Source organism: Staurois parvus, unplaced genomic scaffold (assembly GCF_062004578.1).
Source record: "Staurois parvus isolate SC_StPar_1 unplaced genomic scaffold, SC_StPar_1.0 ptg000080l, whole genome shotgun sequence".
Lineage (NCBI taxonomy): Eukaryota > Metazoa > Chordata > Amphibia > Anura > Ranidae > Staurois > Staurois parvus.
In genome coordinates this window covers 5177268-5204870 of record NW_028317876.1, presented here as the reverse complement: position 1 = coordinate 5204870, position 27603 = coordinate 5177268, and the positions used below count along the sequence as shown (strand labels likewise).

Genomic DNA, 27603 nt, shown 5'->3' with positions numbered 1-27603 from the left:
CATCTGGCACACGGGACGGGTCGTTTTTGCACCCCCCCAAAAAATGGTATGTGGTGAAATAGTGCCTCGTCAAAACTGTGGGTGTGGTCAGATGGCATCGATAGTGGGAAGAGCTTAAAGGGACATGCTTTAATGACTGTTCCACAAGCGATTGTTTAAAAGACACGAACAAAGCTCAGTGCACTCATTTTAATAAAATAAAACTGTTCTATTACACATGCTTTTCTACACACAGCCAACCTTAGTGAAGAATGTGATGTACTTAGAATGCAGTAGTCAGAAGTATGAAATGTACAACACAGTGAGGGAAAAAACTGAGGCAGCTGTGCATGGCAACCAATCAGTATCTATCATCATATGCTACATAGTAATGACCTGCGCTTCAGACACACCAATCAATAGTGCACACTCAAATACTATACTAAAATGGGCTGCTGCTTCTAAAAGGTACAACCTTATCAACATATCACACAAAATAAGAAGCACTGCCCCAATTATTGATAAATGACATAAATCTTAAACTTAAATATAAATGAATAATGAAAATAATGTGAAATAAAAGTCCTTAATGTAAATCCAATAAGTGCAAATATTCCTTTCGCATCCAACAGGTGACACATGCTCCGTTCTCCCCGCTGTGGGCCCCCTAACTCACCAACTATAGTGGACTCCTATAGTGAAGTAAGAGTCATTCACGCTTTGGTGGGGCATGAAGAGTTATGCTGGGACTTGTAGTCCTCCAGGTTATATAATGCTTGCCCTCCTCAGTGATCCAAATAAAGAGCTGGTAAAAGGTATAGGCATGTAAGGAATGGAAAGAGGCATCCAAATAGTGTAATTCCGTTTACTGGTTTAAAAGCAGACACACTGATATTGTACTCACATGTTTCCAGAGAAAATAAACATGAATCGCCAACTATGCAGCAGTCAACCCCTTGTGATCTTCAGACACCTGTGCTAGCATCAACACGATCCATAACTAACGCGTTTCGCCCCTTCAAATGGGGGTCCTCGGAGACATATCACTTGTTGGATGAAAAAGAACTATTTTCACTTACTGGATTCACATTAAGGTCTTTTATTTCACATTATTTATTTATATTATTTATTTTCCTTATTCATTTGTATTTATTGTATTTAAGTTTAACCACTTCAATACCAATTTTCAGCTTTCAGAGCTGTCGCACTTTGAATGACAATTGCGCAGTCATGCAACACTGTACCCATATGAAATTTTTATCCTTTTTTTCACATAAATAGAGCTTTCTTTTGGTGGTATCTAATCACCACTGAGTTTTTTTACTTTTTACTTTTTGCTAAATAAAACAAAATAAAACCCTGAAACGTTTGAAAAAACCCCCACATTCTTCTTTGTTTCTGTTACAAAATTTTGCAAATAAATAAATAAAATTTCTTCATAAATTTAGATCAAAATGTGTTCTCTCTCTCCAATCTAAGCATTGAAAGTGTGATCTCTGTAACTTACAGTTGTGATGAGATAGTGATAACCCCAATTTCGGTTGGATACCACAGTCAGTGACTCAATCGAGATGATATCTTGTAGATCTTGTGAAGTTTATTCCATAAACTGAGAGAATCTTACAACAATGAACATTCGATAGGTCAAAAGATCATATTGTGACCTACTTCATGAGACATGAGGCTTGCAGAAATGCATTACTGGGAAAAGGGGTGGGCTCAGGGGCGGACTGACAACTCATGGGGCCCCCGGGCAATAGGGGATCATGGGGCCCCTGTGTCCTTGCCCAAACTCAAAAAAGCCTATGAAAAAGGTACCAGGGGCATCTCATGGGGCCCCCTACTGACCCCGGGCCCTCGGGCAGTGCCCGAGTTTCCAAATGGTCAGTCCGCCCCTGGGTGGGCCATCTATACAGCATTAACTAAACCAAAGGAAAGGGAGGAGCAGAAACAAAATACAGAGAACACTTAAAGGCATATGACAGTCATGTGAAATATGACAAAATGTATTCTGCTACATTTCTTCGGTATAAATACCCCAAATTAATGTATATTATTTAGTCTGTAGGAAAGTTATAGAGTCCACAAACCAAGGTATATATATCTGACAATTGATTCATCCTGATGTACTGACGGTCCATCTCATTTCTTGAGGCCCGAAAATGCCAGGATAGTACAAATACTCCCCAAATCACCCATTTTTAGAAAATAGACAGTTCAAGATATTTAGTAAGAGGCATGGTGAGTTTTTTGGAGGGTGTAATTTTTTGTCACAATTTTTTTGAAAATGTAGAAATTAAAAAAAACAAAATCACTATTTTTTTTATCACATATTGTCACCAGTCCAGTACAGTGTTATTATATAACTGGTGTGGCGGTGATCAGAGACACTGACTGGTGACAGTATGTGAAAAAAATAATAATAATTAAATTTTTTTATTTTTTCTATTATTTTTTTATTTTTATTACATTATTTTTTTTTAGCTTTTTTTTTTCAACACACTGTGTCCAAAGCAATACAGTGTTACCACAGTAACATTGAACTACTCTGGCCAAGCTGAAAGAGCGGCTGAGAGAGAAGCGGTGCAGAGGGAAGCTGATCGTCGGCACGAGCTGGAGAGGCTCCAGCCACAGCGACAGGTGCAGAACCCCAGGGTCCCTAGAGCACAGGGACGCCACTCTGGCTGTGGGCACAGCCGCCAAGTTTCCAGTGATGGACAAAGATAGTGACATTGACATGTATTTACTGTCATTTGAAAAAACATGCCGTCAGTACCATGTGCCCCCAACTCAATGGGCTCCGTACCTGACCCCAGGACTACGAGGCAAGGCCCTGGATGCGTTTGTTGAAATGCCAGAGGGACAGGACGACGATTATGAAGCTTTAAAAGATGCCATCATCCAGAAGTACCAGATGACCCCGGAAGTGTACCGCAAGCAGTTCAGGTCCATGCAAAAGGGACCTGGGGACTCTTACACGGATGTGGCAAGTTGCTTACGCACCACATTCCGACAGTGGACTAAAGGACTGAAAGCGGACTTCTACGAGTCTTTGGAAGATCTCATTATACGAGATCAGCTCCTGCATATCTACCCGGCAGACATCAGACAGTTTGTCTTATAAAGAGAACTAGCCTCTGCTAAAGCTGCAGCCGATTTGGCAGATACCTTTGTTCACATGCGGGTGTCTGACCCTCGCAAGGCTCCTCCAAATGGCTGGAAAGGAGGGAAATCGCCCCTAGCAACTCCACCTACTCCGGTGAGTCAAGATCCCCTTCAACCAACACCTGCAGCACCTGGGGCCAAGCCATTCCTGACTGACAACCGCAGATGTTTCACCTGTGGGAAAGCTGGACATCTCAGGATGCAGTGTCCTGAGCAAAAGCAGATGACATCATCTGGCCAGCCGGCCAGCAACTCTTCTGCAGTGCTGTTTGTCCGCAGGAAGATGCGGGTAACCCCTGCCAACTTGCAGCCAGTCACTGTGGGCAACCGGACTGTAACTGGTTTCCAGGACACCGGAGTCGAAGTCACCTTGATCCGGCCAGAGGTGATTAAGCAAAGGAACATCATCCCAGGAAAGTTCCTTACCCTCACGGGAGTTGGGGGGACCCGTTCATGCATACCCTGTGCAAAGGTATTCATCGATTGGGGTGCGGGAAGGGGGATGAGGGAGGTGGGGGTCTCGGATGAAATTCCCACACTTGTTTTGTTGGGTGCCAATTTGGGTACTCTTGTGTCCTATTACGCCCCTACTGAGAATACCCTGAAGGTCCCCCTGGAACTCTCTGGACATGCCGAGGTACTGTGTGCAGATGTTGGTGTAATGTCTGAGCAACCTGTGGATGGACAGAGGGAGGGGGCTGGGAACGGAGTGGGGTGGCAAGATTCTTCATTAGCTGGAGAACAAGAAGAAATCCCCTTGTCTGGGGAGGTATCGAACTCATGTGTCATGGACAATAGAAACGTACCTGTTGATAATGATGACGATGAAGCTGATATTGATAATGTTGATGATAATGTTGATACAGGCAATGATAGTAATGATAATGATGACGATGATGCTGATATTGATAATGTCAATCACGTTGATAAGGTTGGTAATGCTAATGATGATGATGGTCATGAAGATAAAAATGATGCATTTTCATTGTTGGGGGTCAACCACAGTGCTGTGAAGGGGGCAGAGGTACAATCTTTGGGGGCTGAGCAAAGGGATGGTCTGAGTAGGCCTGTTCCTTGCCTAGGCCCAGAGGATTCTACCTTGATAAGTGTCCAGGAGTTGTCCTTGCATGGTACTGGACAGCCGGCTGGGACTTGTAGTTCCACGTGTAAGGCAGCACTGGAAAGCAATTCACACATGGACCTCAGCAGCCAGATAGCTGTGAGCTTCCCTGCTGAGAAAGGTAAACAAAGGCCTGACAGGGAGACTGAAAGCATGTCATATGATCTGACCTGTCCTGGTGTGTCACCAGGCAGACAAACGTGTCCTAGGCAGTGACAGCACACCTGGATAGGAAGTGCGAGGGGCCTCATTGGAGTTGATCAGCGGGTCTCCAAGAGGGGGCTGTGGCCTTCAGCTCCAATCACCTCTCCTTTCCAGTCAGGTACAGGAGCTGTTGGCAAGGCCTATGAGAGATGGTGTCAGAGTTCAGGAAAACCCAGGGAGAGCTCACCGTGCTGTTCATGAGTTGGACGGCAGGGTGTATCTTTCCCCCATGCCTTCATCCAACCTCATCTCACAGGAGGTGCAGACTGAACGGGCCAAAGAGACAGAGGGAATGGTTCCGTCAGGAATCCAGGGGTCAGCTAGAGTCTGGACATCCCCGGTAGTCTAGGTCCCCAAACAGGATCAGATGACCAGACTTTGTGAGGATCTTGGAAAACTGAGCGCCGGCCCTGTGGTTGTGGCCTACCCCATGCCCAGGAGCCATGAGGTAATGAAGCATCCAGAAGGGGCCTGCTGTCTAACCATCATGGACCTGAGCAGAGGGTCTGGGCCACCATCTCTAAACCAGGAGGCTCAGGACGAGTCAGCCTTCACCACCCCATGTGGCTTGCCTGAATTCCCGGGAAAGCTAATTGGGGTTGAGAATGTACCAACCACCTCCCCAGGGGTCAGGAATGGCCTACAATGTGGAATGGAACGGGGTGCAGTTGCCCACTTTAGGGGCCTTGTGGGGTTTGGTCCTGTCTGGGAAGAGCAACTTGGGCCACTGCCACTAGTCGGGAACAAACTGCCCGTGCCTAGTCTGACAGTCGAGAATGGTAACCGTCAGAGGGGCATGTCAGTGGTTCAGCTTTGGGAACCACCGGTAGGAAGAGACCCCCAGAGGTCTGGGAATGGGGAAACTGAGGCAGTTATGGCCTGGCCGACTCCCCAGGTCAAGAAACAGGTTGCGTCAGTCTTGGATGCAGCTGGCTACGGTAAGACGCCTGGGTGCAACTCTCACGGCTCAGCTGGACCCGTGACTGACCTAGCAGACAGGAAACTGACAGAACTGGTGTCCTGGATGCTAGCAGGTAAAGAGGACTGTTCATCTTGGACGAAGGTACCTGTGGACCCATCCGGGCAGCGATTTCCAGAATTTGCCTGTCCGATTCTGGTGCACACAGGCGCCACTACCTTCGGGTCAGATGTAGTCCTAGGCATGAAGAAGAAGATGGGAGAGGGAAATCTCCTTCTCTACTTTGACAAGAAGCTACATATCCATATGTTAGCAGATGACACCCCTGAGCCGAAGTGTTTTGTGAACAGGTGGGCACCCGGCAGTCGCCACGATATCCGGATAGTCACAGCTGACTGGTGCTCCCCTGTGACCACTCACTTGGTCAGCACAAAAGAAGGAACCTGGTTCTCCCGCAGTGAAATGGCACCCTGTCAACCCAAGGTGAACCTCTGGGCAGAGGTCGGTTGCATCAGGAGGGAAATTGCAACCACTTGAGGGGGGAGGTGTCACAGTTATGCACACAGGGAGAGGTGCAGTTCTCCATTTTGCTCCAAATTTCTGCATTGTGGTATTTCTCTTAAACTAATATGCAGTCACCTGAGAGGAGGAGGTGTAGTATCGTCCATATAAGAGCCAGGCATAGGCTCTCCCTGAAGGAAGAAGGCTTCATGTATCTCCTCATTCCCCCTCCCTCAGGAATGCAACCAGCGTATGATGTTGAGTACCTGCCTAACAATCCTTTGCTGAATAAGGCTTGGCTTGTCCATTGTGGGAAGAGATTTTGAGTAGAAAAAAGAAGTATCTTTTGTGTTTAGTTAGAAAAGTGAGGACCGTCGGCTCTGTACCATCTAGCTGACCAAGAGTCTTGTACCATCGCAACTAAGTGCAAGACCAAAAATCCCTTTTTTAGCTCATCAGACTTGAAACTGCTTAACCCCAGGCATTTATTTGGCAAGTACTTATTTACCTAAACTTCTTTCTGTTATCTGTTTGCTGTGCTGTTGTGCTCTGTATATTTTTATATATATATTATATATATATATATAAATATATATATTGGTTACATCTTCTTTCTGTAAACATTTTTACTGCACACTTTCGACCTTTTGGTAATAAATCTTACTTTCTAAAAGTGTTGAACTGTTTCTATAGCTTCTGAATGTAACTTACGAGTCCCTGCCGCTGAAGAATGCTACTGTGAGTATTTAATCCTCTGTATAATCGGTCTGGAGAGATAGCGGGATACTGACGGTTAACCAATCACCCTAGTGTATTGCTGAGTTTCCTCTTTCTCTGTATAAAAAGGAGGTGGTGGCAGTGTGAAGGGTTAATTGCGTAATTAACCTGACCCAGTAACAATCGCATTCAGGCTGCCGGTATGTGGATCATGGTCCAATTAGCTGGAACATCGGTGTGCAGGGTGCAGCTGGGTGTGGCATTGTTACGCATGTGACAGCGCGGTTTTTAGATTGGCTAGTCCTTCGGTCACGAGTTTGGAGAGAAGGGCTCTCGGTCACAACGAGGAGTGTAAATGACATAAATCTTAAAACCTTCTTGCCCGGCCTATAGCAGATTGACAGCCGGCGGGAAGGTGTTAAGATTTATGTCATTTATCAATAATTGGGGCTGCGCTTCTTATTTTGTGTGATAAGTATCTATCTTCAGCTTGTTCAATTAATCTTTGAAAATGAAAGCTATGCACTGATTTGTTTTCATGCACATCTGATCCAGATTCTGGCTGCTCTAGTTTTGATAAATTCCCCTAAGGGCTCATTCAGACAGGCGCTGAGGCATGTCCTCTATGCTGAGCCACTTTTCTTGCATCTGCATCCATCTCAGAGCTTCATGCTAGGAGCCCATAGAAGTGGGTGCACAGATCCAAATTAAGACATTGTGCATTCACATCCTATGTCCATGCAACTGCTGCATCCCAATTGACTTTGATTGGACTGCTCGCACAGGGATGCCCAAAACACCTGTGCATCTCCATGCGATACTTGACCATCATGTGGGGCACGGACATATACGCTTCCTGTGAAGCGGGTTAGATAGCAGAAAGAGGAGATATCAGGCTTCCCCTCCAGGGTCCAGGCAGGCTCTTTTTCAGTCCAGGCTCTTTCTCCCTAAATCTGGCATGTCCATTAGGCACCCTCTTTCTTAGTGCAGGGCCTCCACAAGGCCTGGACTGGCCATAGGGCACACCGGGCTTTCGCCCCGTGGGTCGGGGTGTTGGTTTACATGTCCTTATGGAGAGTCCCAGTCCAGTGACAGTGGCAACGAGGCAGTGACGGCCCTGGATCCCACAGATCTAAACCCAGTAACTGACAGCGGTGTCCTCACGGTGCAGGCAGAATGAAATCCGCATTTCATGTGTACACGGCGAGCAGGTGGCCCTGGAGACAGAATCTGTGGGAAAAGTGGGCAGCAAGGGCAGCTAGGACCGAGAGCCTGGAAAGGAAGAGATCTCCACTGCCTCTCTGACCCCCCGAAGAGGCAAGCCACTTCCAGAGCCTGGACTGCTTCTCCAACTTCCTCTCTGCTCAGCGACCGCAGCCCACAGGGCAGGCTGACTGAGGGCATGGAGGACAAGGACTGATGGGAGGTTAAAGCAGCCAGGGACTGGCTGGCATGGAAGGTACTTGGCATCACACACATGACACATCTACCCACAGACAAGGAACGGGGACTGGAACATGGGGCAACAGGAAGGACTGCAGACAGGGCTAGCTGTCTTTCCCTAATCCCCCCACCCTCTCTCTCTCATCCCCTCTCTCATTCTCCCCCTCTCTCTCTTTCATTCACCCCTCTCTCTCTCTTCCCTCTCTCATCCCCCCTCTCTCTCTCATCCTCCCTATCTCTTTCTCATCCTTCTCTGTCTCCCATCCCCATCTTTCTTTCTTACCCCCCTCTCTCTCTCCCATCCCCCCATCTCACTATCATCCTCCCTATCTCTCTCTCATCTGCTCTCTCTCTCATCCCCCTCACTCTCTCATCCCCCATCTCTCTCAACCTCCTTCTCACCCCCATCTCTCTCTCAACCCCCGTCTCACCCCCCCCTCTCTCTCTCTCTCGCACCCCCCCTCTCATCCCCCCTCGCTCATCCCCCCTCTCTCTCTTATCCCCCCTTTCTCTCATACCCCCTTTCTGTCTCTCACCCCCTATCTCTCATCACCCCCTTTCTCATCCCCCATCTCTCTCATCCCCCCTCGCTCACCCCCCCTCTCTCTCTTATTCCCCCTTTCTCTCATACCCCCTTTCTGTCTCTCATCCCCCCTCTCTCTCATCACCCCCTTTCTCATCCCCCCTCTCTCATATCACCCCCTCTCTCTCTCATTCCCTCTTTCTCTCTCTCACACCCCCTCTCTTTCTCTCACCCCCTCTCTCATCCCCCCTCTCTCTTATCCTTGCTATCTCTCTTATGCCCCCCATCCCCTCTCTCTCTTATCCCCTTTCTCACCCCCCTTCTCTCTTGCTCATCTCCCAGGGTTCATTCAATATTAAAGATGGCCCTGGTTTTAGGAGCTGTCTAATGTCACAGAGAGCTCCAGAGAGGGTGAGAACTGCGACATAAAATACGCAATTATATTGCACATATCATACACGTGGCTTTCACCTGCAGGTATCTGACTGGTGCAAGCCATCTGGGTCTCTGGGGAGTGACACTAACCAAGCCAGAATCTTTGAGCCCTGTGGGACCTGTCCTCCCTTTGTCCTCACTGCAGAACATGAACGTGCTCAGTGGTAGCTGCCTGTAATAGCCCAGCATTCATTTTTTCATTTATTATCACATACTTATATAATTCCAAATGATTGATAAATTACAGCGACCGAAATAGGCTAAATATAACTTAAAAAATTGAGAAAGTGGTAGTTACAATTTTTTGTAATTTGGATTAAAAAAAATGGGCTGCTCAATCTGAAATGCTGGGCTTATTTTTTGTCCCAGTCCAGGCCTGCCCTCCACGCTCCACCTATCCTAGTGCAGGGCCTCCAGACCCCCCTCTCCTAGTATGGGACCTTCAGGCACCCCCTCACCAGGTCCAGTGTCTCCTTTAGTACCCCCCCAATCCAGGGCCTTTTCCACACCAACTGTCTTTTCCTATTACAGGGCCTCCTCTTCACGCCTCTGCTAGTCCAGCGCCTCCTCTGCACCCCTCTGCTAGTCCAGGGCCTCCTCTGCACCCTCCTTCCAGTCCAGGCCTTCTCTGCAGCCCCCCAAGTTTAGGGCCTCCTCTGCACTCAGCCCTACTAATCCAGGTCCTTTGCCACACCAATCCTCCTTTTCAAGTCCAGGGCCTCCTTTGCACCCCCCCCCTCCTTATGCAGGGTCTTTTTCACCCCCCTTTACTAGTCCAGGGCCTCTTCTACACTCATCTCAGTCCAGGGCCTCCTCTGCTCCCACCCAGTCCAGGGCCTCCTCACTCCACTTCTCCCACCTGGCCCATAGAAAAGCATTCCTGAGCAAAGCTTCAGCTACCATTACTATACCTGCAGCAATTCTCAGGAATGCTTTTCTATGGGCCAGGCAGGAGTGGAGTGATTTAGCGCTGGTGCACTTTGTGGTTTTGTTCCTTCTATTTGTTTCCCGGTATTTGCTGGACTGTGATCTGGTGGCAGTAACACCCTTAGAGCAGTGGTACCTGGTGCAGGCAGCACCCCTGGTGGTGCCCCCTTTATGCGGTGCCCAGGGCACATGCCCCTCTGCCCACCCCCTAGTTTCGGCCCCTCAGTATCTCAGAAGTTGACACCAGATTTAAAGAAAAGAAGGGTGTAGGTATGATCTGCTGGAAGCATTTAAAAGCCAATGAAGAAGCATTTTTTTGTTGACCTGGTGACGATCCAGAAATGAAGAATTAGTCAATAGAATGGTGTCACATCCCTTCCCCAAGGCTTAAAAAGTTCACCAGCCATTGAACGATCAGCCCAGACATACATGATGACTGTTTTTTGAGATGACAAGTATGCCATTTTCCTTGATTCTGTGTAGCTTGGTTGTACTGTCACCAGCATGCGATATATTGAGAAACTTAGGAAGCTTAGAGAAGCCATTAGGAAAAAGAGACCAAATAAGAATCTGAAAATTATCCACATTCACCATGACAATGAGTGACCACACATATCTTGGGCAACAAATCACACGACCGACAAGTTCAGCAGGTCACTGGTCCTCCATCCACCATACAGCTCATGTTAAGCACCCTCCATCTTCCACTTTTTCTGTTCAATAAAGAACAGTCTTCAGAGACAACAATTTGATGACACGGATGAGGTGAAAGTGGCTTCAAAGAAGTGGATACAAAAGTGCACACCTAAATGTGTTTTAAAGGGGATTTGAGAGTTGGATTCAACAATGGCGCAAATGCATCACTTGTGATGGCGACTATATGGTTGATTTACTAACAGCAAATAGACTGTGCATTCTGCAAGTGCAGTTGCTCCAGGGCTTATAAATGAACAAAAGCTCTGCTGACTTACATCATTCAATCATGTGCAAGCAAAAATGCTGCTTTTTTTAAAATTTCCTTGCAAGTGATTGGGTATTCTTTGCAAAGTGAAGCTTTGTAAAGTGCACAGTCTATTTGCTTTTAGTAAATCAACCCTCATGATGATTAGTACCTTTGTATAGAGGAAGAGTTACTAATGACCTATGTAAGTGGGCAACACAGTGGCTAAATGGTTAGCACTTCCGCCTGGCAGTACTAGGGTCATTGGTTCAAATCCACACCACCTGCCTAGAGTTTGCATGTTCTCCCTGTGTCTGTCTGGTAGAGAGGCCAGACGGAAGCCACTCTTCAGTAAAAGGAAAATGGCAGCCATGGTCTGTTTCATCAGACCATGAGAAACAAAACTCTCTGGTCTGATGAAACAAAGATTGAACTGTTTGGCCTTAATGCCAAGTGTCTTGTCTGGAGGAAACCAGGCACCTCTCACCACCTGGACAATACCATCCCTACAGTGAAGCATGGTGGTGGCAGCATCATGCTGTGGAGATTTTTTTTAGTGGGTGGAACAGGGAGACTAGTCAGGATCAAAATAAAGATGAATGCAGCAATGTACTGAGCCATCCTTGATGAAAACCTGTTCCAGAGCGCTCTGGACCTTAGACTGAAGCGACGGTTCAACTATCAACAGGACAATGACCCTAAGCACACAGCCCACATAACAAAGGACTGGCTACGGGCCAACTCTGTGAATGTTCTGGAGTGGCCCAGCCAGAGCCCAGACTTGAACCCGATTGAACATTTCTGGAGAGATCTGAAAATGGCAGTGCATCGATGTTCCCCATCCAACCTGATGGAGCTTGAGAGGTACTGCAAAGGAGAATGGTAGAAATTGCCCAAAAATAGGTGTGCCAAGCTTGTAGCATCATACTCAAAATGACTTGAGGCTGTATTTGGTGCTAAAGGTGCTTCAACAAAGTATTGAGCAAAGGATGTGAATTATACTTATGTACATGTGTTTTTTTTGTTAATAAATTGCAAATATTTCAAAATGAACTTCTTTCACCTTGTCATTATGGGGTATTATTTGTAGAATGTTAAGGGAAAAAAAAGATTGTAAGTACCTGAAATAAATAAAATGTAAGCAGTTTTGCATTACTTTCATAACAGCCTTTGCCAGTGTGAATGAGGCCTTTCCAGATAATATCTCCTGTGTTTCTATTAAACCAAATGCAGAAAGATAGTGCAAATCTAGCTTAACTGTATTATGAAATATGGTGTCTGTTGTAAAGAATACTACACATTGTTATGTTCGCTCTTTGTACTGTCTTACTGAATAAACCTGTTTGTGTTCTTCTTTGTTTTTTCTTCTATGCAGCTGCGCTGTGTAATCTTTATGGCGGCTGTGACTAAGCCAAATAAATGTTCATCTGACTGCCACTAGTTTCCAAGCAGCTGCAATGTACCTTGTACAGACTGTAATGTGCATAACCACTCCCTGAGCAAGAAGGAGGGTTGGAGCCTGAGTCATCTCAGCCATTCGCAGCAGCTCCACCTCTACTCTTCTTTCTCTACATGCTGGGATCTCTGTATTATATTTTGAAATTTGCATCCTTTACCCATGAGGAAGAGTGCAATAAAATACATTACTCCGACATCCAGGACCTATCTGTAAGTCTGCATTTCACAATCTATACAGTTTATAAATTGAATTGCATTTTACAGTTTAGAAATGAATTGCACTTTGAACTAGCCTGGCAGTTCACTGACTTTATCTATGGTTGGAAGTCTGCCCAGAACTGGCATAGATGATGAAATAAATATAACCATGTCTATCAAAACTTGCAGATCTGTATTTCAAAGTGTTGCATGAATCAGATAAGGATGGCACATTTGTAATATTCAGCGTTAAGTAATGGTGTTAGAGAAAACATGTTTTCGAATGATTAGAGCAGCTGTTCTCAACCTTTTTACCCTGGAGGGTCTCTTGAAATAGTTAAGATTTCCCATGGGACCCCAGTTAAACATATCACATCTACAGCTCACAGAAAGTGTGATCAGTAAGTTTTGTAGAAAGTTTTAAAGCTGATGTTCAGTGGGTTTTTTTGTAATCTGCAAAGGGACAATACTTAGATCAATGACAGGTGTTCTGTGTGCTGTTGGCTGATCTGTTCCTTGAAATCTACATTCTTCTGCCACCTGGATAATTCTGCAGCTGTAATCCTTCGGTGCTGTGAGGGTTAATATAGGTGGCAGAACCTATCACAGGCTTTTGTCAGAAGTGCTGATTATGATAGACCTTTCTGCCCATCTGATTCGTTCACAGAAGCCGTACTATCACTTTCCAAAATGAAAAGCACTCTTTGAATGGAGGAAATGGACCTTTCATTCATCCACCTATCATCCATGGAGTGCTTTTCATTGTGGGAACTCATAGTACAGATTCTATGAATGAAACAGGTCAGCACTTTTAATGGGTGCTTGTCACAGGTGGAGCTGATCGTTTTAACCATAGGCTATAGACACTACCAGCAGCGTCCCCACCAGGTGCCGCATTCATGTTGAAAGCTTGTGGAATGTTATGTGCTTCATTTTGAGTATATACGGTGGACCATCTGAAAGAAATTCCCCATAACCCAGGGAAAAATAAAGGGTTAAAGGCACATTTAGATCAAACTCATAGTAGGTCTAATCCAGGGGCGGATTGACAACTCATGGGGCCCCCAGGCAATAGGGGATCATGGGGCCCCTGTGTCCTTGCCCAAACTCAAAAAAGCCTATGAAAAAGGTACCAGGGGCATCTCATGGGGCCCCCTACTGACCCCGGGCCCTTGGGCAGTGCCCGAGTTTCCAAATGGTCAGTCCGCCCCTGGTCTAATCATTAAGGTGAGAGGCTGAAGGTGGCGGTTCCTCACAAGGCGGTGATATCCACATCTATTTGTTTGTGCACGTGGATGGGATTAGCACATTATATGGAAATCTAGAAGGACTTGACATGTATGAGGACTATTATAACTTTTATGCAGTGCTGTCCCATGTTTTAATGTTATCTGATATCTACATATGTGGTATGATCATATTGGGACACAGTAACAACAGCTTTGTGATTTGTTAATTTTTATTTGGAACTGTCATTGTTAAGTTTATTATAACTGCATCAGGAATGATTGCGCATAGGTTTTTTGTCATTTATCTAGTATTTTATCCACCAACATCTAGAACAACAATCATGGATAATGATATATTTACATTTGTGGAAAATTGTACCATCAATCTGGATGATGATTTGATAAAAATAACACCATCACATGTGACTCAGACCAGATAGTTAACAAATTTAAACATGTAATGGAAAAAAGATCCATCTATGGTGGGATATGGTTACCACAGACAGATATATTAAAGAACAAATAGTACCCAGACAGTTGAGGTGGGACGTACCCATAATGGATGGTCTCACAGACCCAGAGTCCACTAAGGAATGGTTCCAATTTTTTAACAAGAAGGGTCTGGAAGTCATACAGTTTCTTTAAAAAGGAAAGAAAGGAAAATGAAAATGATAAATGACATGATTAAGAACTTAAAAATAAAAATGGAGCCCTATAAAAATTCACAGGAATATACGACCATTACCAATGAACTCAATAAATATTTGAATAAAAAAGATAGAGGCCAAAATAAAAAAAAGCAAAAAAATTCCAAAAGGATACTTTTTATTTTAAAAATTAACAAGTTTTTAAATGGCAGAATAAGGTTAATGAACAACAGGACATGGTAGAGGAAACACCAGCAAAAGTAGCAACATATAAGGAGAGACAGGATACTAACATACAACAACCAACACCGAGACCAAATGGATGGAGAAAGAGAGAGAAAGAAATCAGAATGATAGACATAATCAATACGATCACCACCCGCGAACACCAAGCAATGGTATTATGGAACAAGAAGTTGAACCATGCCCATATATGGAAAGGGAGCAAAACACAGTTCAAACACAGAGACCATATAACTATCCAAGGTAGGAGTATAGAAATGGATATTGGAATAACCAATACAATTATGGCAGCCCCATCCCTCTAAGAAATAGATATGCCCCATTGAGGGAGGAATATAAAAGAGAGTTCCCACACAGGAATTTTTTTTAGAAAATGGCAGGACCCATTATCCATACCAGGACCCCAAACAAGAGGAATGAAAGGGACCAAGCAGAGAAAGAAGAGAGGATGTAGGGGAGGAAAGAGTACAAAAGGAAAAAGAACATTACGGGAGGGTGTGTACAACCTCAGTACTAAAGATTTGACCACTTAGGAGATTAAAGTCCTAAACAAAGGTTTAAAATTCACCACTAATAAAAACATTTCACCACTAATAAAAACATCAATAAATGTGGTACTCATGTCAGTCTACAAAAGTTCATCAGACAAATTAACATACAAAAATATGATTGTCTAACCCCAGAGGGGTAGATAACAACAGTGGAATGGTTAACACTAAAATTATACACAGTAATTTGAAAAAAACGTTTAATTCAATCCCCAAATTAAAGACAAAAAATATGTGGACGTTTTTAATAGAATGGTATGTGAAGACCTAGAAAATATTAGAATCAATACATCAAGGGACCCCAATTACATCAGGAGGGGCATTAAAAGTATTGAGGAGAGACGTGATGTGATTGTAAGGCCAGCAGATAAAGGCGGGGGAATAGTAGTATTATCTAAGGAATACTACACTCAAGAAATGGATAGACTTGTGGGGGATAAGAACACCTACCATATTCTAACGCAGGACCCCACTGTCAAATATAAAAAGGAACTACAGAAATTAGTAAAAGAGGGTCTTGAATAACAATAAAAGAGGATCTTAAATAACAAGGAAGGAATCTTACACCTACTACTTGTAGGATCCCTATAATATATCACAAAAATCCATAAGGAAAAAACTACCCCTCCAGGACGCCCAATAGTCAATGGTGTTGGATCAGTGCATGAACACCTGGGGACCAATATTTACAACCATTGGTTCAGAAAACTAGAGCGTATCTTAAACATCTTTTACCCCCTTCCTGCTCAGACCAGCTTTCAGCTCTCTCACACTTTGAATAAAAATTACTCACTCATGCAACACTGTACCCAAATTAAATTTTGGTCCTTTTTTTCACACAAATAGAGTTTTCTTTTTGTGGTATTAATTAGCACTGGGGTTTTTTATTTTTTGCACTGTAAATTAAAAAAAGACCAAAAAATTTGAAACATTTTTCTTCGTTTCTATTATAAAATCCCAATCAGTGTGTATTATTTGGTCTGTGTGGAAGTTATAGAGTCTACAAGCTATGGTACCAATCATTCAAAATTGAACACACCTGATCAGACTTGATGTACTGATGGCTCATTTCTTGAGACACTAACAAGCCAGGGCAGTAAAAAATACCCCCCAAATGACTCCTTTTTGGAAAGTAGACATTCCAAGGTATTTAGTAAGAAGCATGGGGAGTTTTTTGAACCTGTAATTTTTTTCCCACAATTCTTTGGAAAATGAAGAAAGTAAATAAAATGTATTTTTTTCACACAACTGTTCTATTAACAGGTTATTCCTTTCACACAGCATATTCATACTTGCAGCTTCACCTCAAAACATATCCTGCTGCTCCTCCTGAGTATGGGGATGCCACATTTGTAAGACTTTTCCACAGCCTGGCCACATACAGAGGCCCAACATCCAAGTAGGACCTACAGACGTTCTGAAGGCATAAATTACACATCTCATTTCCTGACTACCCATCACATTTTGAAGGCCCTGGAGCACCAGGACAATGGAAATACCCACAAAATGACCCAATTTTGGAAAGCAAACACCCCAATGTATATTCTATGAGGCATAATGAGTCTTTTGAACATGTCGTTTTTTTCCACAGGTTTTCAGAAAATGTGGAAAGAAAATGAAAATGTATTTTTTTTTACACAAAGTTGTCCATTTCTAATATATTTCTAACACATAGCATGTACATACCAAAAATTACACCCCAAAATACATTCTGCTACTCATTCTGAGTATGGGGATACCACATGTGTAAGACTTTTGCACAGCCTGGCCACATACAGAGGCCCAACATCCAAGTAAGACCTACAGGTGTTCTGGAGGCATAAATTACACATCTCATCTCCTGACTATCTATAACAAACTTGAAGGCCATGGAGCAACGGGACAATGGAATTACCCTTGGATACCTGCTATCTTCTGGGAGTGCTGTGCTGCTTGTACTCGCAACTGCACTACTGGTGGATGCCTGCTCCTCCTCAGATCTTCTGAACCTCTTTGTTTGGACTCTCTCCTCCTCAGAATCTGTTGCTGACCCACTGCTTTCAATTGGTTCATACTCAGAATTTGAGTCTGACAAAGAGAGTTCCTCGCTACTCTCGTCCATCATACTCAGTATCTGGAAAGCCTCCTTGCTGGTGTATAGTTTTTCAGACATTTTGATGTTCACTGGAACAGATGTTTATCACTAGTACAGATGTTGATTTGACACTAATACACGGTGACAGATGTTGATCACTTGTACAGAAGTGGATGAGCACTGGTACACCATGACAGATGTGGATCACTGGTACAGATGTGGATCACTGGTAAAGATGTGGATGACCACTGGTACACCATGACGGATGTGGATCACTGATACTGTGTAACAGATGTGGATCACTGGTACTGTGACAGATGTGGATCACGGGTACTGTTACAGATGTGGCTCACAGGTACTGTGACAGATGTGAATCACTGGTATTGTGACAGGGTGATGTGTGGGCGATGTGTTTGTGTGTAACAGATCGGCTCTGCTTCTCCTCACTCGCGAGAGCAGTTCAACTTAATGGTGGCTTTGTTGATATCACATGACAGCTGTGATTGGACACAGCCATCCTGTGATCAGAAGGGCCAATCAGAGATCCCTTCTGCAGAGCAGTGTTGCACTGTGTCCAAGGTACAGAGGCACACCGAGAGCTTGCAGCTGCGTGGACATGAGGCCGCATGCGCAAGTTCTGAAGGACGTTCCTGAACATCCACAAAGAATGGCGAAGCTTCCACCTGGCCACTGCAAATAAACGGCCAGGCTCTGACACTTCTATACTAAGTGTCAGAGCCTGGGTCCGAACCTGGGCCTTCTACGGTGAGTGGCAATGTTTCTTCTTGCTGAGCCACCTGGAATGCTGGACAGCACCCTTGACAATTATTTGAATGATCCTGCCTTCACCTTGTTTGTCATGAACCTTGAACCCCTTGCTCCTCCCATGAACTTCCTGATACAGGCCATGTCTCTGCACTTCCTGTTTGCCAGATGATTGTGCTCTCAAGCCAGTATCTCGCTCCTTGCCTTCTCTGCTGTCATCCATATTTTGCTACCACTCGTTATTGACCCTTGGCTTGTTCTCGACTACGCTTCTGCCTGATCCCAACCTGCGACTGCTCACTACCAACCTTGGCTTGTTTACTGACTATGCTTCTGTTTGATCACTATCTGCTTAATACGCTACTGGACCTCCACTTGCTCACCTCCTGGTGGGGTGATCCTGAGGACCACGACCTGGTGCTATCATGCAGCAAAATCCATCTCCACCATCAGGAGCTCTGGTGAACACCACTTAGTACTTAGACTCCGCACATCAGGTGAGCCCACTCCTCTGCCATGGTGACCTGCCTGTGTACCTATCCTGCTGGTTTTGGTGTGAGCCTTTCCACTGCTATAGCAACTGGTCTCTGAGCCTGACACCTGATCGTGACACTAAGCATCTTTTACAGATGTTAAATACCCTAACAGATGTACACGCCTTGACATCCGCTACGGGGGATGTGGGGTCCATTTATACTGTAACAGATTGCTCAGATGCTATTGATGCTGCCAAGAGAGCTTTATATAAAAATCAAACCTTGTGCAAACACCAGAAAAAATTCATCCTTAAGTGTCTAGAATTTTGTCTAAACCATAATTACTTTTGGTATCAGGATACATTTTACAAACAGGTCAAAGGGGTGACGGTGGGCGCTAAGTTCGCACCTAGTATTGTCAACCTATTTATGGCCAAATGGAAGGAGAAGATATACAAACATCCATCAGAACATCTAGTACAAAACTCCAGATCAGAGGCGGACTGACAACTCATGGGGCCCCGAGCATTAGGGGATCATGGGGCCCCTGTGTCCTTGCCCAAACTAAAAAAAAGCCTATGGAAAAGATACCAGGGGCATCTCATGGGGCCCCCTACTGACCCCGGGCCCTCAGGCAGTGCCCGAGTTTCCAAATGGTCAGTCCGCCCCTGCTCCAGATTCATAGATGATATTATAGTAGTCTGGAAGGGCGACATATATCATCTCACCAATTTTACATCAGGGCTTAATAATAACACCAAAAATAAAATACTAACTTGGAAAATCAGCACAGAAAAAAAATGATTTTCTAGATATGGAACTTTATAAACATTTGAGGGAATTACATACTCGTACGTATTTTAAAGTTACTGATAGAAACAGCTGCCACCATAAATCATGGCTAATGAATATCCCTAAAGGCCAACTATTAAAGATTAAAACAAACTGTACACAGCAAAAGGATTATGACCTTCAGACTAAACATATAGGAAAACTGTTTATAGATAAAGGATACAAAGAATCAACAAACAGGAGAGACAAATTTTAATCAAAAACAAAGAACCACATATTGTAAATAATTTCAAACTACCAGTGATATTGGATTACAAAAAACAACAGATTAGTGGAACAAATCTTTATTAAACACTGGCAAATCCTTAGGAATGATAAGCACCTTAAAACTGTGTTGCCTGACCGGACTAAATTTATATACCGTAGAGCCCCTAAACTCTGCACAGGATAGTACATAATGTTGTTGACCCCCCCCCAGAAAGAATACATTAAATTGTTTTGATATAAATGGTTTTTATGCATGCGGTAAATGTTATACTTGTAATAGGTCCAAATGCAACAAGAAAAGGAAAAAATCTTTATCTTGTGTTACTGACAAACAATATGACATAAAGGATTGTATAACATGTCAGACGGAAGGGGTGGTATATGCCATATCATGTCCATGCAGGTTACAGTACATCGACAGGACAAAAAGAACCCTAGCAAAAAGAGTAAAAGAGCATACCGTCCATCCACACCTGATCCCCTCCCCCTTCTCCCCTAAACTCCAGCCACCAGAAGACATATCGACGAGATTCGCCTCTGCCCGCTGGACTGTCGACAACCAAGCCTCCCATCACTCCTGCCCTCCCGGGCACCTCCTCAAAATGCCTCTTCCACTCCTTCTCATTTTCCTCTCTTCCGTTCCCAAAGTCCATTCACTATATCCCTCTGCTCCTCCCAAACAATTGTATATTGTGTCCCCACTACTTCCTTCACCCCTCTACGGCACCCACCACCTCCTCCTATTACTGCACTCTCCCACTGACCCGAACACCTCCACTAGTAGTTTCTCACGCTCCTGCACATCCCACTCCCATGCCACCATTCTCACCCTTCTCCTCCTCCTAACCGCGGGGGACATCTCCTCGAATCCTGGCCCTCCACCACCTCCCTCACCCACAAAACACCCTCCCACCTCCACGTCCCGCCGCAACCCCTGTAACTTAGTATCTGTCCCCCTGCTCCCTAAAATCTCCCCCCCCCCCCCGTTTTCATGTGCACTCCTGAACGCCCGATTGGTGTGCAACAAGCTTACCGCCATCCACGACCTCTTTGTTTCCCGCTCCCTCAACCTCCTAGCGATTACGGAAACCTGGATCCAGGCCACTGACTCTACCTCCCCTGCTGCACTCTCCTACGGAGGTCTCACCTGGACCCACTCACCTAGGCCCAACGGTCGTAAAAGTGGTGGGGTTGGTCTGCTCCTGTCACCGCAGATCACCTTCCGAGTCCTCCCAAACCCCCCCTCTCTATCCTTCTCCTCCTTCGAGGCCCACTGCGTCCGACTATTCTCCCCAACCCCCCTGAAGATTGCTGTGATATACCGGCCTCCTGGATCCATATCCCGCTTCCTGGATGACTTTTCCTCCTGGCTACCCTTCTTCCTCTCCTCTGAGCTACCCACCATCATCCTTGGGGATTTCAACATCCCTGTCAACCTTGCCAACCCGGCCACATCCCATCTCCTCCACTTAACCTCCTCCTTTGCACTTGCACAGTGCATACAATCCACCACCCACTCCGATGGTAATATCCTTGATCTTGTCTTCTCCAACCCCTACCCTCCCCACAACCTTACTAACACCCCCTTCCCTCTCTCTGACCACAACCTGATTACCTTTTCTATCTCCTCGTCCTCAAACGCCTACCCCTCCAAATGTCACACTACTACCAGCCGTAACCTCCGCAACCTTAACCCTGCCCCCCTCCACTCTGCAGCTGATCAACTCCACGACAGCATCCTTCCCCTGTCCTGCCCCGACTTGGCTATGACGGCCTACAACAACGCGCTGTCAACAGCCCTTGACTCACTAGCGCCTTTAACCATACGCAACATCAGACCCCGACCGCTCCAGCCCTGGCAGACTGATACATTAAAACCCTCAAATGACACAGTTGTGCCCTGGAGCGACTATGGCGCAAAACCAAATCCCAACAAGCCTTCACCCGCTACAAATCTGCCTTTCACACCTACACCTCCTCCCTCCACGCAGCCAAACAAGCCTTCTTCCTGACCCTCATCAAGGCCGTCTCCTCCAATCCTCGCCGACTCTTCTCCACCATCAACTCTCTACTCTCGCCACCCCCACCTCCACCCAGCACCTCACTCACTGCCCTTGAGATTTCCAATCACTTCAAAAACAAGATTGACACAATTCGCATGGACATCGCTGCAACTCACACACCCTCTCAACCCGCCCCCTCTCACACAGCTACCCCCTCATCCCTTCTCTCCCTCGACATAACCCGCAGGGAGTTCGTCGCTGCTCAAACTCCCTCCAACCCCGTTCCCCCTCACTCAGCTACCCCCTCATCACCCCTCTCCCACGGCCCCACCACTGCTCTGACCTCCACTTCCACCCCACCCTACATTCCTCATACTGAAGCCCCCCCAACACTCCACACCTTTGACCTTACTACCATCGAGGAAGTCTCCAAGATCCTCTCTGATGCCCGCCTCACCACCTGCCCCCTCGACCCTATCCCCTCAGAACTCCTACGACCTCCCTCCCCCTCCATCCTACGCTCCCTCACCCACATCTTTAATCTCTCCCTCTCCTCCGACACTTTCCCCTCCCCTCTGAAACATGCACACATCACCCCCATACTTAAAAAGCCCTCCCTGGACCCCAATGACCCGAACAACCTCAGACCCATCTCCCTGCTCCCATTTACATCCAAACTCCTCAAGCGCCTAGTCTACACCCGCCTAAGCTCCCACCTCAGTGACAACAACCTCCTCGATCCCCTACAGTCCGGCTTCCGTCCCCTACACTCCACCGAAACTACCTTAAACTCTCCAACGACCTGCTAACCGCCAAAGCTAATGGCCACTATTCAGTGCTCCTACTCCTTGACCTCTCTGCGGCCTTCGACACAGTCAACCACCCCCTCCTCCTCAAAAAACTACACTCCCTTGGCCTCAGAGATTCTGCTCTCTCCTGGCTCTCATCCTACCTGTCACAACGCTCTTTCAGCGTTACCTATAATGCTACCACCTCCCACTCACTCCCCCTCTCTGTTGGGGTCCCTCAAGGCTCTGTCCTCGGGCCCCTTCTCTTCTCCATCTACACTCCCTCCCTTGGCCAACTCATACACTCTCACGGCTTCAACTACCACCTATATGCCAACAACACACAAATCTATCTCTCAACCCCCCACCTCACCACCTCAGTCTCCGCCCGAATCACACACCTACTGAGCGACATATCAGACTGGATGTCGCTCCACTTCCTTAAACTGAACCTCTCCAAAACCGAGTTTCTTGTCTTCCCCCCAGCCCGGACACCACCCTTCATTGACTTCTCCATCACATCCAACAACGCCACCATCAAACCCGCCCCGCAGGCCAGAGTACTTGGTGTCATTCTGGACTCCAACCTATCCTTCCAGCCCCAAGTCCAATCTTTAACAAGCTCGTGCAGACTCCACCTCTGCAACACCGCCAAAATACGCACGTTCCTAACCCCAGAAACCACTAAACAGCTCATCCACTCCCTCATCATATCACGACTCAAATACTGCAACTCCCTCCTTACTGGCCTGCCTCACCACAGGCTATCCCCGCTTCAGTCGATCCTGAATACGGCTGCCAGACTCATTCACCTTTCCAACCGCTCCATTTCCGACACCCCCCTCTGCCAATCCCTCCACTGGCTTCCGATTGCGCAACGGATCAAATTCAAAATCCTAACACTGACGTACAAAGCCGTCCACCATACTACCCCGAACTAGATCACTGACCTAATATCCAAGTACCACCCAGCACGCACACTCCGCTTCTCACAAGACCTCCTTCTCTCTAGTTCCCTGGTCTCCTCCTCCCATGCCCGCCTCCAGGACTTCTCCAGGGTGTCACCCATCCTCTGGAACTCCCTGCCCCAACCCATCAGATTACTACTCACCTACTCTCCTCTCCTTTAGGCGCACCCTGAAAACCCACCTCTTCAGGGAAGCCTACCCCACCCCCTGCTAACTTGCCAACCTCCTCCACTCTTCCTACCACCCCATCCGCCACAGCTATCTCCTCCTGTGCCACCATCCCCTCCCTCCTAGATTGTAAGCTCAAAAGAGCAGGGCCCTCGATCCCCTCATGTTTTGCATTGTATTGTTATTGTTCTGTCACATGTTCCTTCCCCCTTTGTAATGTACACCATCCCCTCCTTTGTTACGTTGGTCCCAGCTCTCTGCAGGTCATTCACTAGTTGTACATGTTCATTCTGTCCTGTACATGGATCAGTCGATCAGTCTGAAGTTTGCTAGAGAGCATTTGGATGATCCAGAAGAGGATTGGGAGAATGTCATATGGTCAGATGAAACCAAAATAGAACTGTTTGGTAGAAACACAACTCGTCGTGTTTGGAGGAGAGAGAATTCTGAGTTGCATCCAAAGAACACCATACCTACTGTAAATCATGGGGGAGGCAACATCATGCTTTGGGGCTGTTTCTCCGCAAAGGGACCAGGACGACTGATCCATGTACAGGACAGAATGAATGGGGCCATGTATCGTGAGATTTTGAGTGCAAACCTCCTTCCATCAGCAAGGGCATTGAAGATGAAACGTGGCTGGGTCTTCCAACATGACAATAATCCCAAACATACTGCCCGGGCAATGAAGGAGGGGCTTCGTAAGAAGCATTTCAAGGTCCTGGAGTGGCCTAGCCAGTTTCCAGATCTCAACCCCATAGAAAACCTTTGGAGGGAGTTGAAAGTCCGTGTTGCCCAGCGACAGCCCCAAAACATCACTGCTCTAGAGGAGATCTGCATGGAGGAGTGGGCCAACATACCAGCGACAGTGTGTGCCAACCTTGTATAGACTTACAGGAAACATTTGACCTCTGTCATTGCCAACAAAGGATATATAACAAAGTATTGAGATGAACTTTTGATATTGACCAAATACTTATTTTCCACCATAATTTGCAAATAAGTTCTTTCCAAATCAGCCAATGTGATTGTCTGGATTTTTTTTCTCATTTTGTCTCTCATAGTTGAGGTCTAACTATAATATTTAATATATCCTCCTGCGCTGCTATGCCTACTATGGATAAAGGACAGCTGCTAACATCCAATCCTCCCCTTAAGCTAGACAAATAGATAAATTAGTATGATACTGATGTAGCGCTATAAATGGACTAATACCTTTTAGACACAATATATGATAGTATTGCACAATTATATACAGATCTAATACAGGTGATATGTGTAGGTGATTAGTGAAATATATATCAAAACAAAATATTCAAGTGATAATTCAAAATAATAAGTGGCACACAGTGATTCTCTATACAGGGATATAAGTCACTATATATAGGTGATATAATTGCAAATGTCCACAGCAACCAGTGATTTCACATATGAGATAGCACCCACAATTCTTCAAAACCATGCTCCTGTGTTGGTGCAGGTGGTGAGAAATAATCCTAAATAGCAGGCATGCCCGCTCAACTTCCCCCTGCGACCCACAGGGGCCACAACGCCTTATGGATCACTCAGGATCCTGCATGCTCCTCTCCAGGGTACAAATAGCTCCACAAATCTCAATAGCCTTTGGTCCACCTTCAGTAACTTGGTATATGCCCTTGTGAACTCGTGATGTTTTGGGATCATACAACAAAAACACAAAGATCCTCCATAGTGCAAAACTGTATAGCAGGTTTAATGTGGATAAAAACGCCAAGTACAAACTCACATTTAGCAGGGAAGACAATTCGCAGTTTGTATCACCTCTCTAAGGTGTACTGAGAGCACTCTGGTGTACCAAGATGGCGCTGGACCGGAAGTGCGTCACCACATCGCTTCTACGCGTTAGGCCACGCCCCTCGTAGCTACATCAGGATAGCGTCATTGTGATTGTCTCTGATATTTATAAGGGGATCCTACTCGTTATTGGTTAGTTAACATTGTCAATCATCATGGCATTTTGTTGGAGTCCCGTTTGTTTTGGAGACATTTCCGCGGCCATTTTGTTATAGTTTTATTGTATCTTGAGAATAAGTGTGTAATATAAAAGACTGCTGTCATTTTCTTGCGGTTCTGGGTATACCAACTTCTACACTATGTTGTCCCTATGCAATTCCAATCTCTGTATATTATCCTATCTCTAGTCCCACCGCAAGTAGATGGTATATTGATATGTTTTTCCAGAGTTATTATTCAGTGCTCATTTTAAAAAATACCTGCTTTGTAAATGCTAATTCTGAGTTAGAACATTAATTATGTATCTTCCAATGTAATGTTTAAAATTCAAACAAATTTTATTAAATATATTAAAAACCCCATTACAGATTGTTAAAAAAATATAAAATTTAATTTTCTGATAACTGATAAAAAATGGAAATTGATATAAAATATAAATTAAAAATGGGCCTTGTTATATTGGAACCCGAGGTAACCAGATTGGTACAATACACTCTAGATAGGTGCTTACATAATACCTTAAAATGCTTAAAAATCACTAATGAAACAGTTAAGATCGAATTCAATGTTTAACCCCTTAGGAGCCTGCGTTTGCATAATATAAATCCATTTGGACTCCATTTTGCTCAGTGTGCGAATTTTGTGGCTCCCTCACCAGTGTTTTTTATATCACTCGATATCCCAAAATTGCAGTTCCATTGGATCTTGGTTGTGGCATGTTGCGAAGTGTTTGGAAACACTATGCTTAGGGAATCCTTTGTTAATTTTTTGGATATGTTCCCTTAATCGCATCCATAAAGGTCTTTTGGTGCGTCCATTATACTGGAACCCACATTTGCACTGGAGACCATACACTACCCCTTCAGTCCTGCATGTTATAAATTCTTTAATTTTAAATTCTTCCCCACTGTTTTCTGATCGAAAGGTAGACCTTTTTTTATTCCTTCCTTTAGTTGCTTTACACGCATAACATTTTCTGCATGGGAAGAAACCTTCTGCATTTAAAAACGTAGTTTTTTTTTATCTTTATTGGGTGGGTCCACTACATTAACAAGTTTATTTCTTAGGGTGGGTGCTTTTCTGTAAACAAATTTAGGTTGTTGTGATATTATTTTTTCTAGACTCAAATCTGTTTTTAAAATTGGCCAATGCCTTTTAAAAATTTGTTCTATTTTTTTGTAATGAACATTGAAGTCCCTAATGATAATTGGTTCATCCGTAAAGTTCTGATCTTTTTCATTATCTTTCAACAGTAATGCTCTGTCCATATTGTATACTTCCTTACTTTTTTCTTTTATTAATTCGCCTTCGTATCCCTTTACTATAAACCTATTTTCCATTATTATGGCCTGTTCCTGATAGTCTTCTCTGTGCGTGCAGTTGCGCCTTAACCTGATTAACTGCCCCTTTGGTATATTGAGAGGCCAGGGGGGTAGTGGAAACTCTCAAGGGGTATACAGTATACCCGTTTTGGTTAACTCCTTTATAGTGATTCCGTGTATAAATTGTAGACTTCTTAGTATAAATTTCCAAGTCTAAAAACTGGATACTTTCAGCACTATGACTCCAAGTAAAGTTAATGTTTTTGTTATTGTTATTAAGTGAATTAAGGAACTCCGATAAGTCTAATTCATTTCATTCCCATATCATGAAGATGTCATCAATATACCTTTTGTAGATCTTAAGCTGTGTGTGGGGGGATGTTGGAATATGCTGTCATCTTCCCATTGGGCCATGAATAAATTAGCCACGCTGGGGGCAAATCTTGCCCCCATGGCTACACCTTTTATCTGTCTGTAGAACTGTTTATTGTGCCAAAAATAATTATGTGTTAGGCAATATTCAAGGGTTTCCAAAATGAACTTACGCTGTTTCCATTTTAAAAGGCTGAATTCCCTTAATCCCCAACTAACTGCCATTAGAGCGTCCTCATGGTTAATAATTGTATACAGAGATGAGACGTCTCCACTTACTAAAATCATATCTTTTCCCTGTTTAAGTCCAAATTCCAAATTTTACTTCCAAATTTTGGATGAGATGTTTGGTATCACGGAGATATGATTTTGTATTTATAACTAATGGCTGTAAGTGGATGTCAATATATTGTCCCATTC

The 27603-nt window shown here is 44.9% G+C and overlaps 1 protein-coding gene across 1 annotated transcript in view; it reads left to right on the top strand.

Moving 5' to 3' along the window:
• Window positions 1-12409: 12409 nt before the first annotated feature.
• Window positions 12410-27603, top strand: part of TLR3 (toll like receptor 3) — a 52817-nt gene continuing 37623 nt past the window's right edge. Inside the window, exon 1 of the mRNA XM_089669586.1 lies at window positions 12410-12541. The gene's annotated coding sequence lies outside the window, so the exon portion shown is untranslated. The remainder of the gene's footprint in view (window positions 12542-27603) is intronic.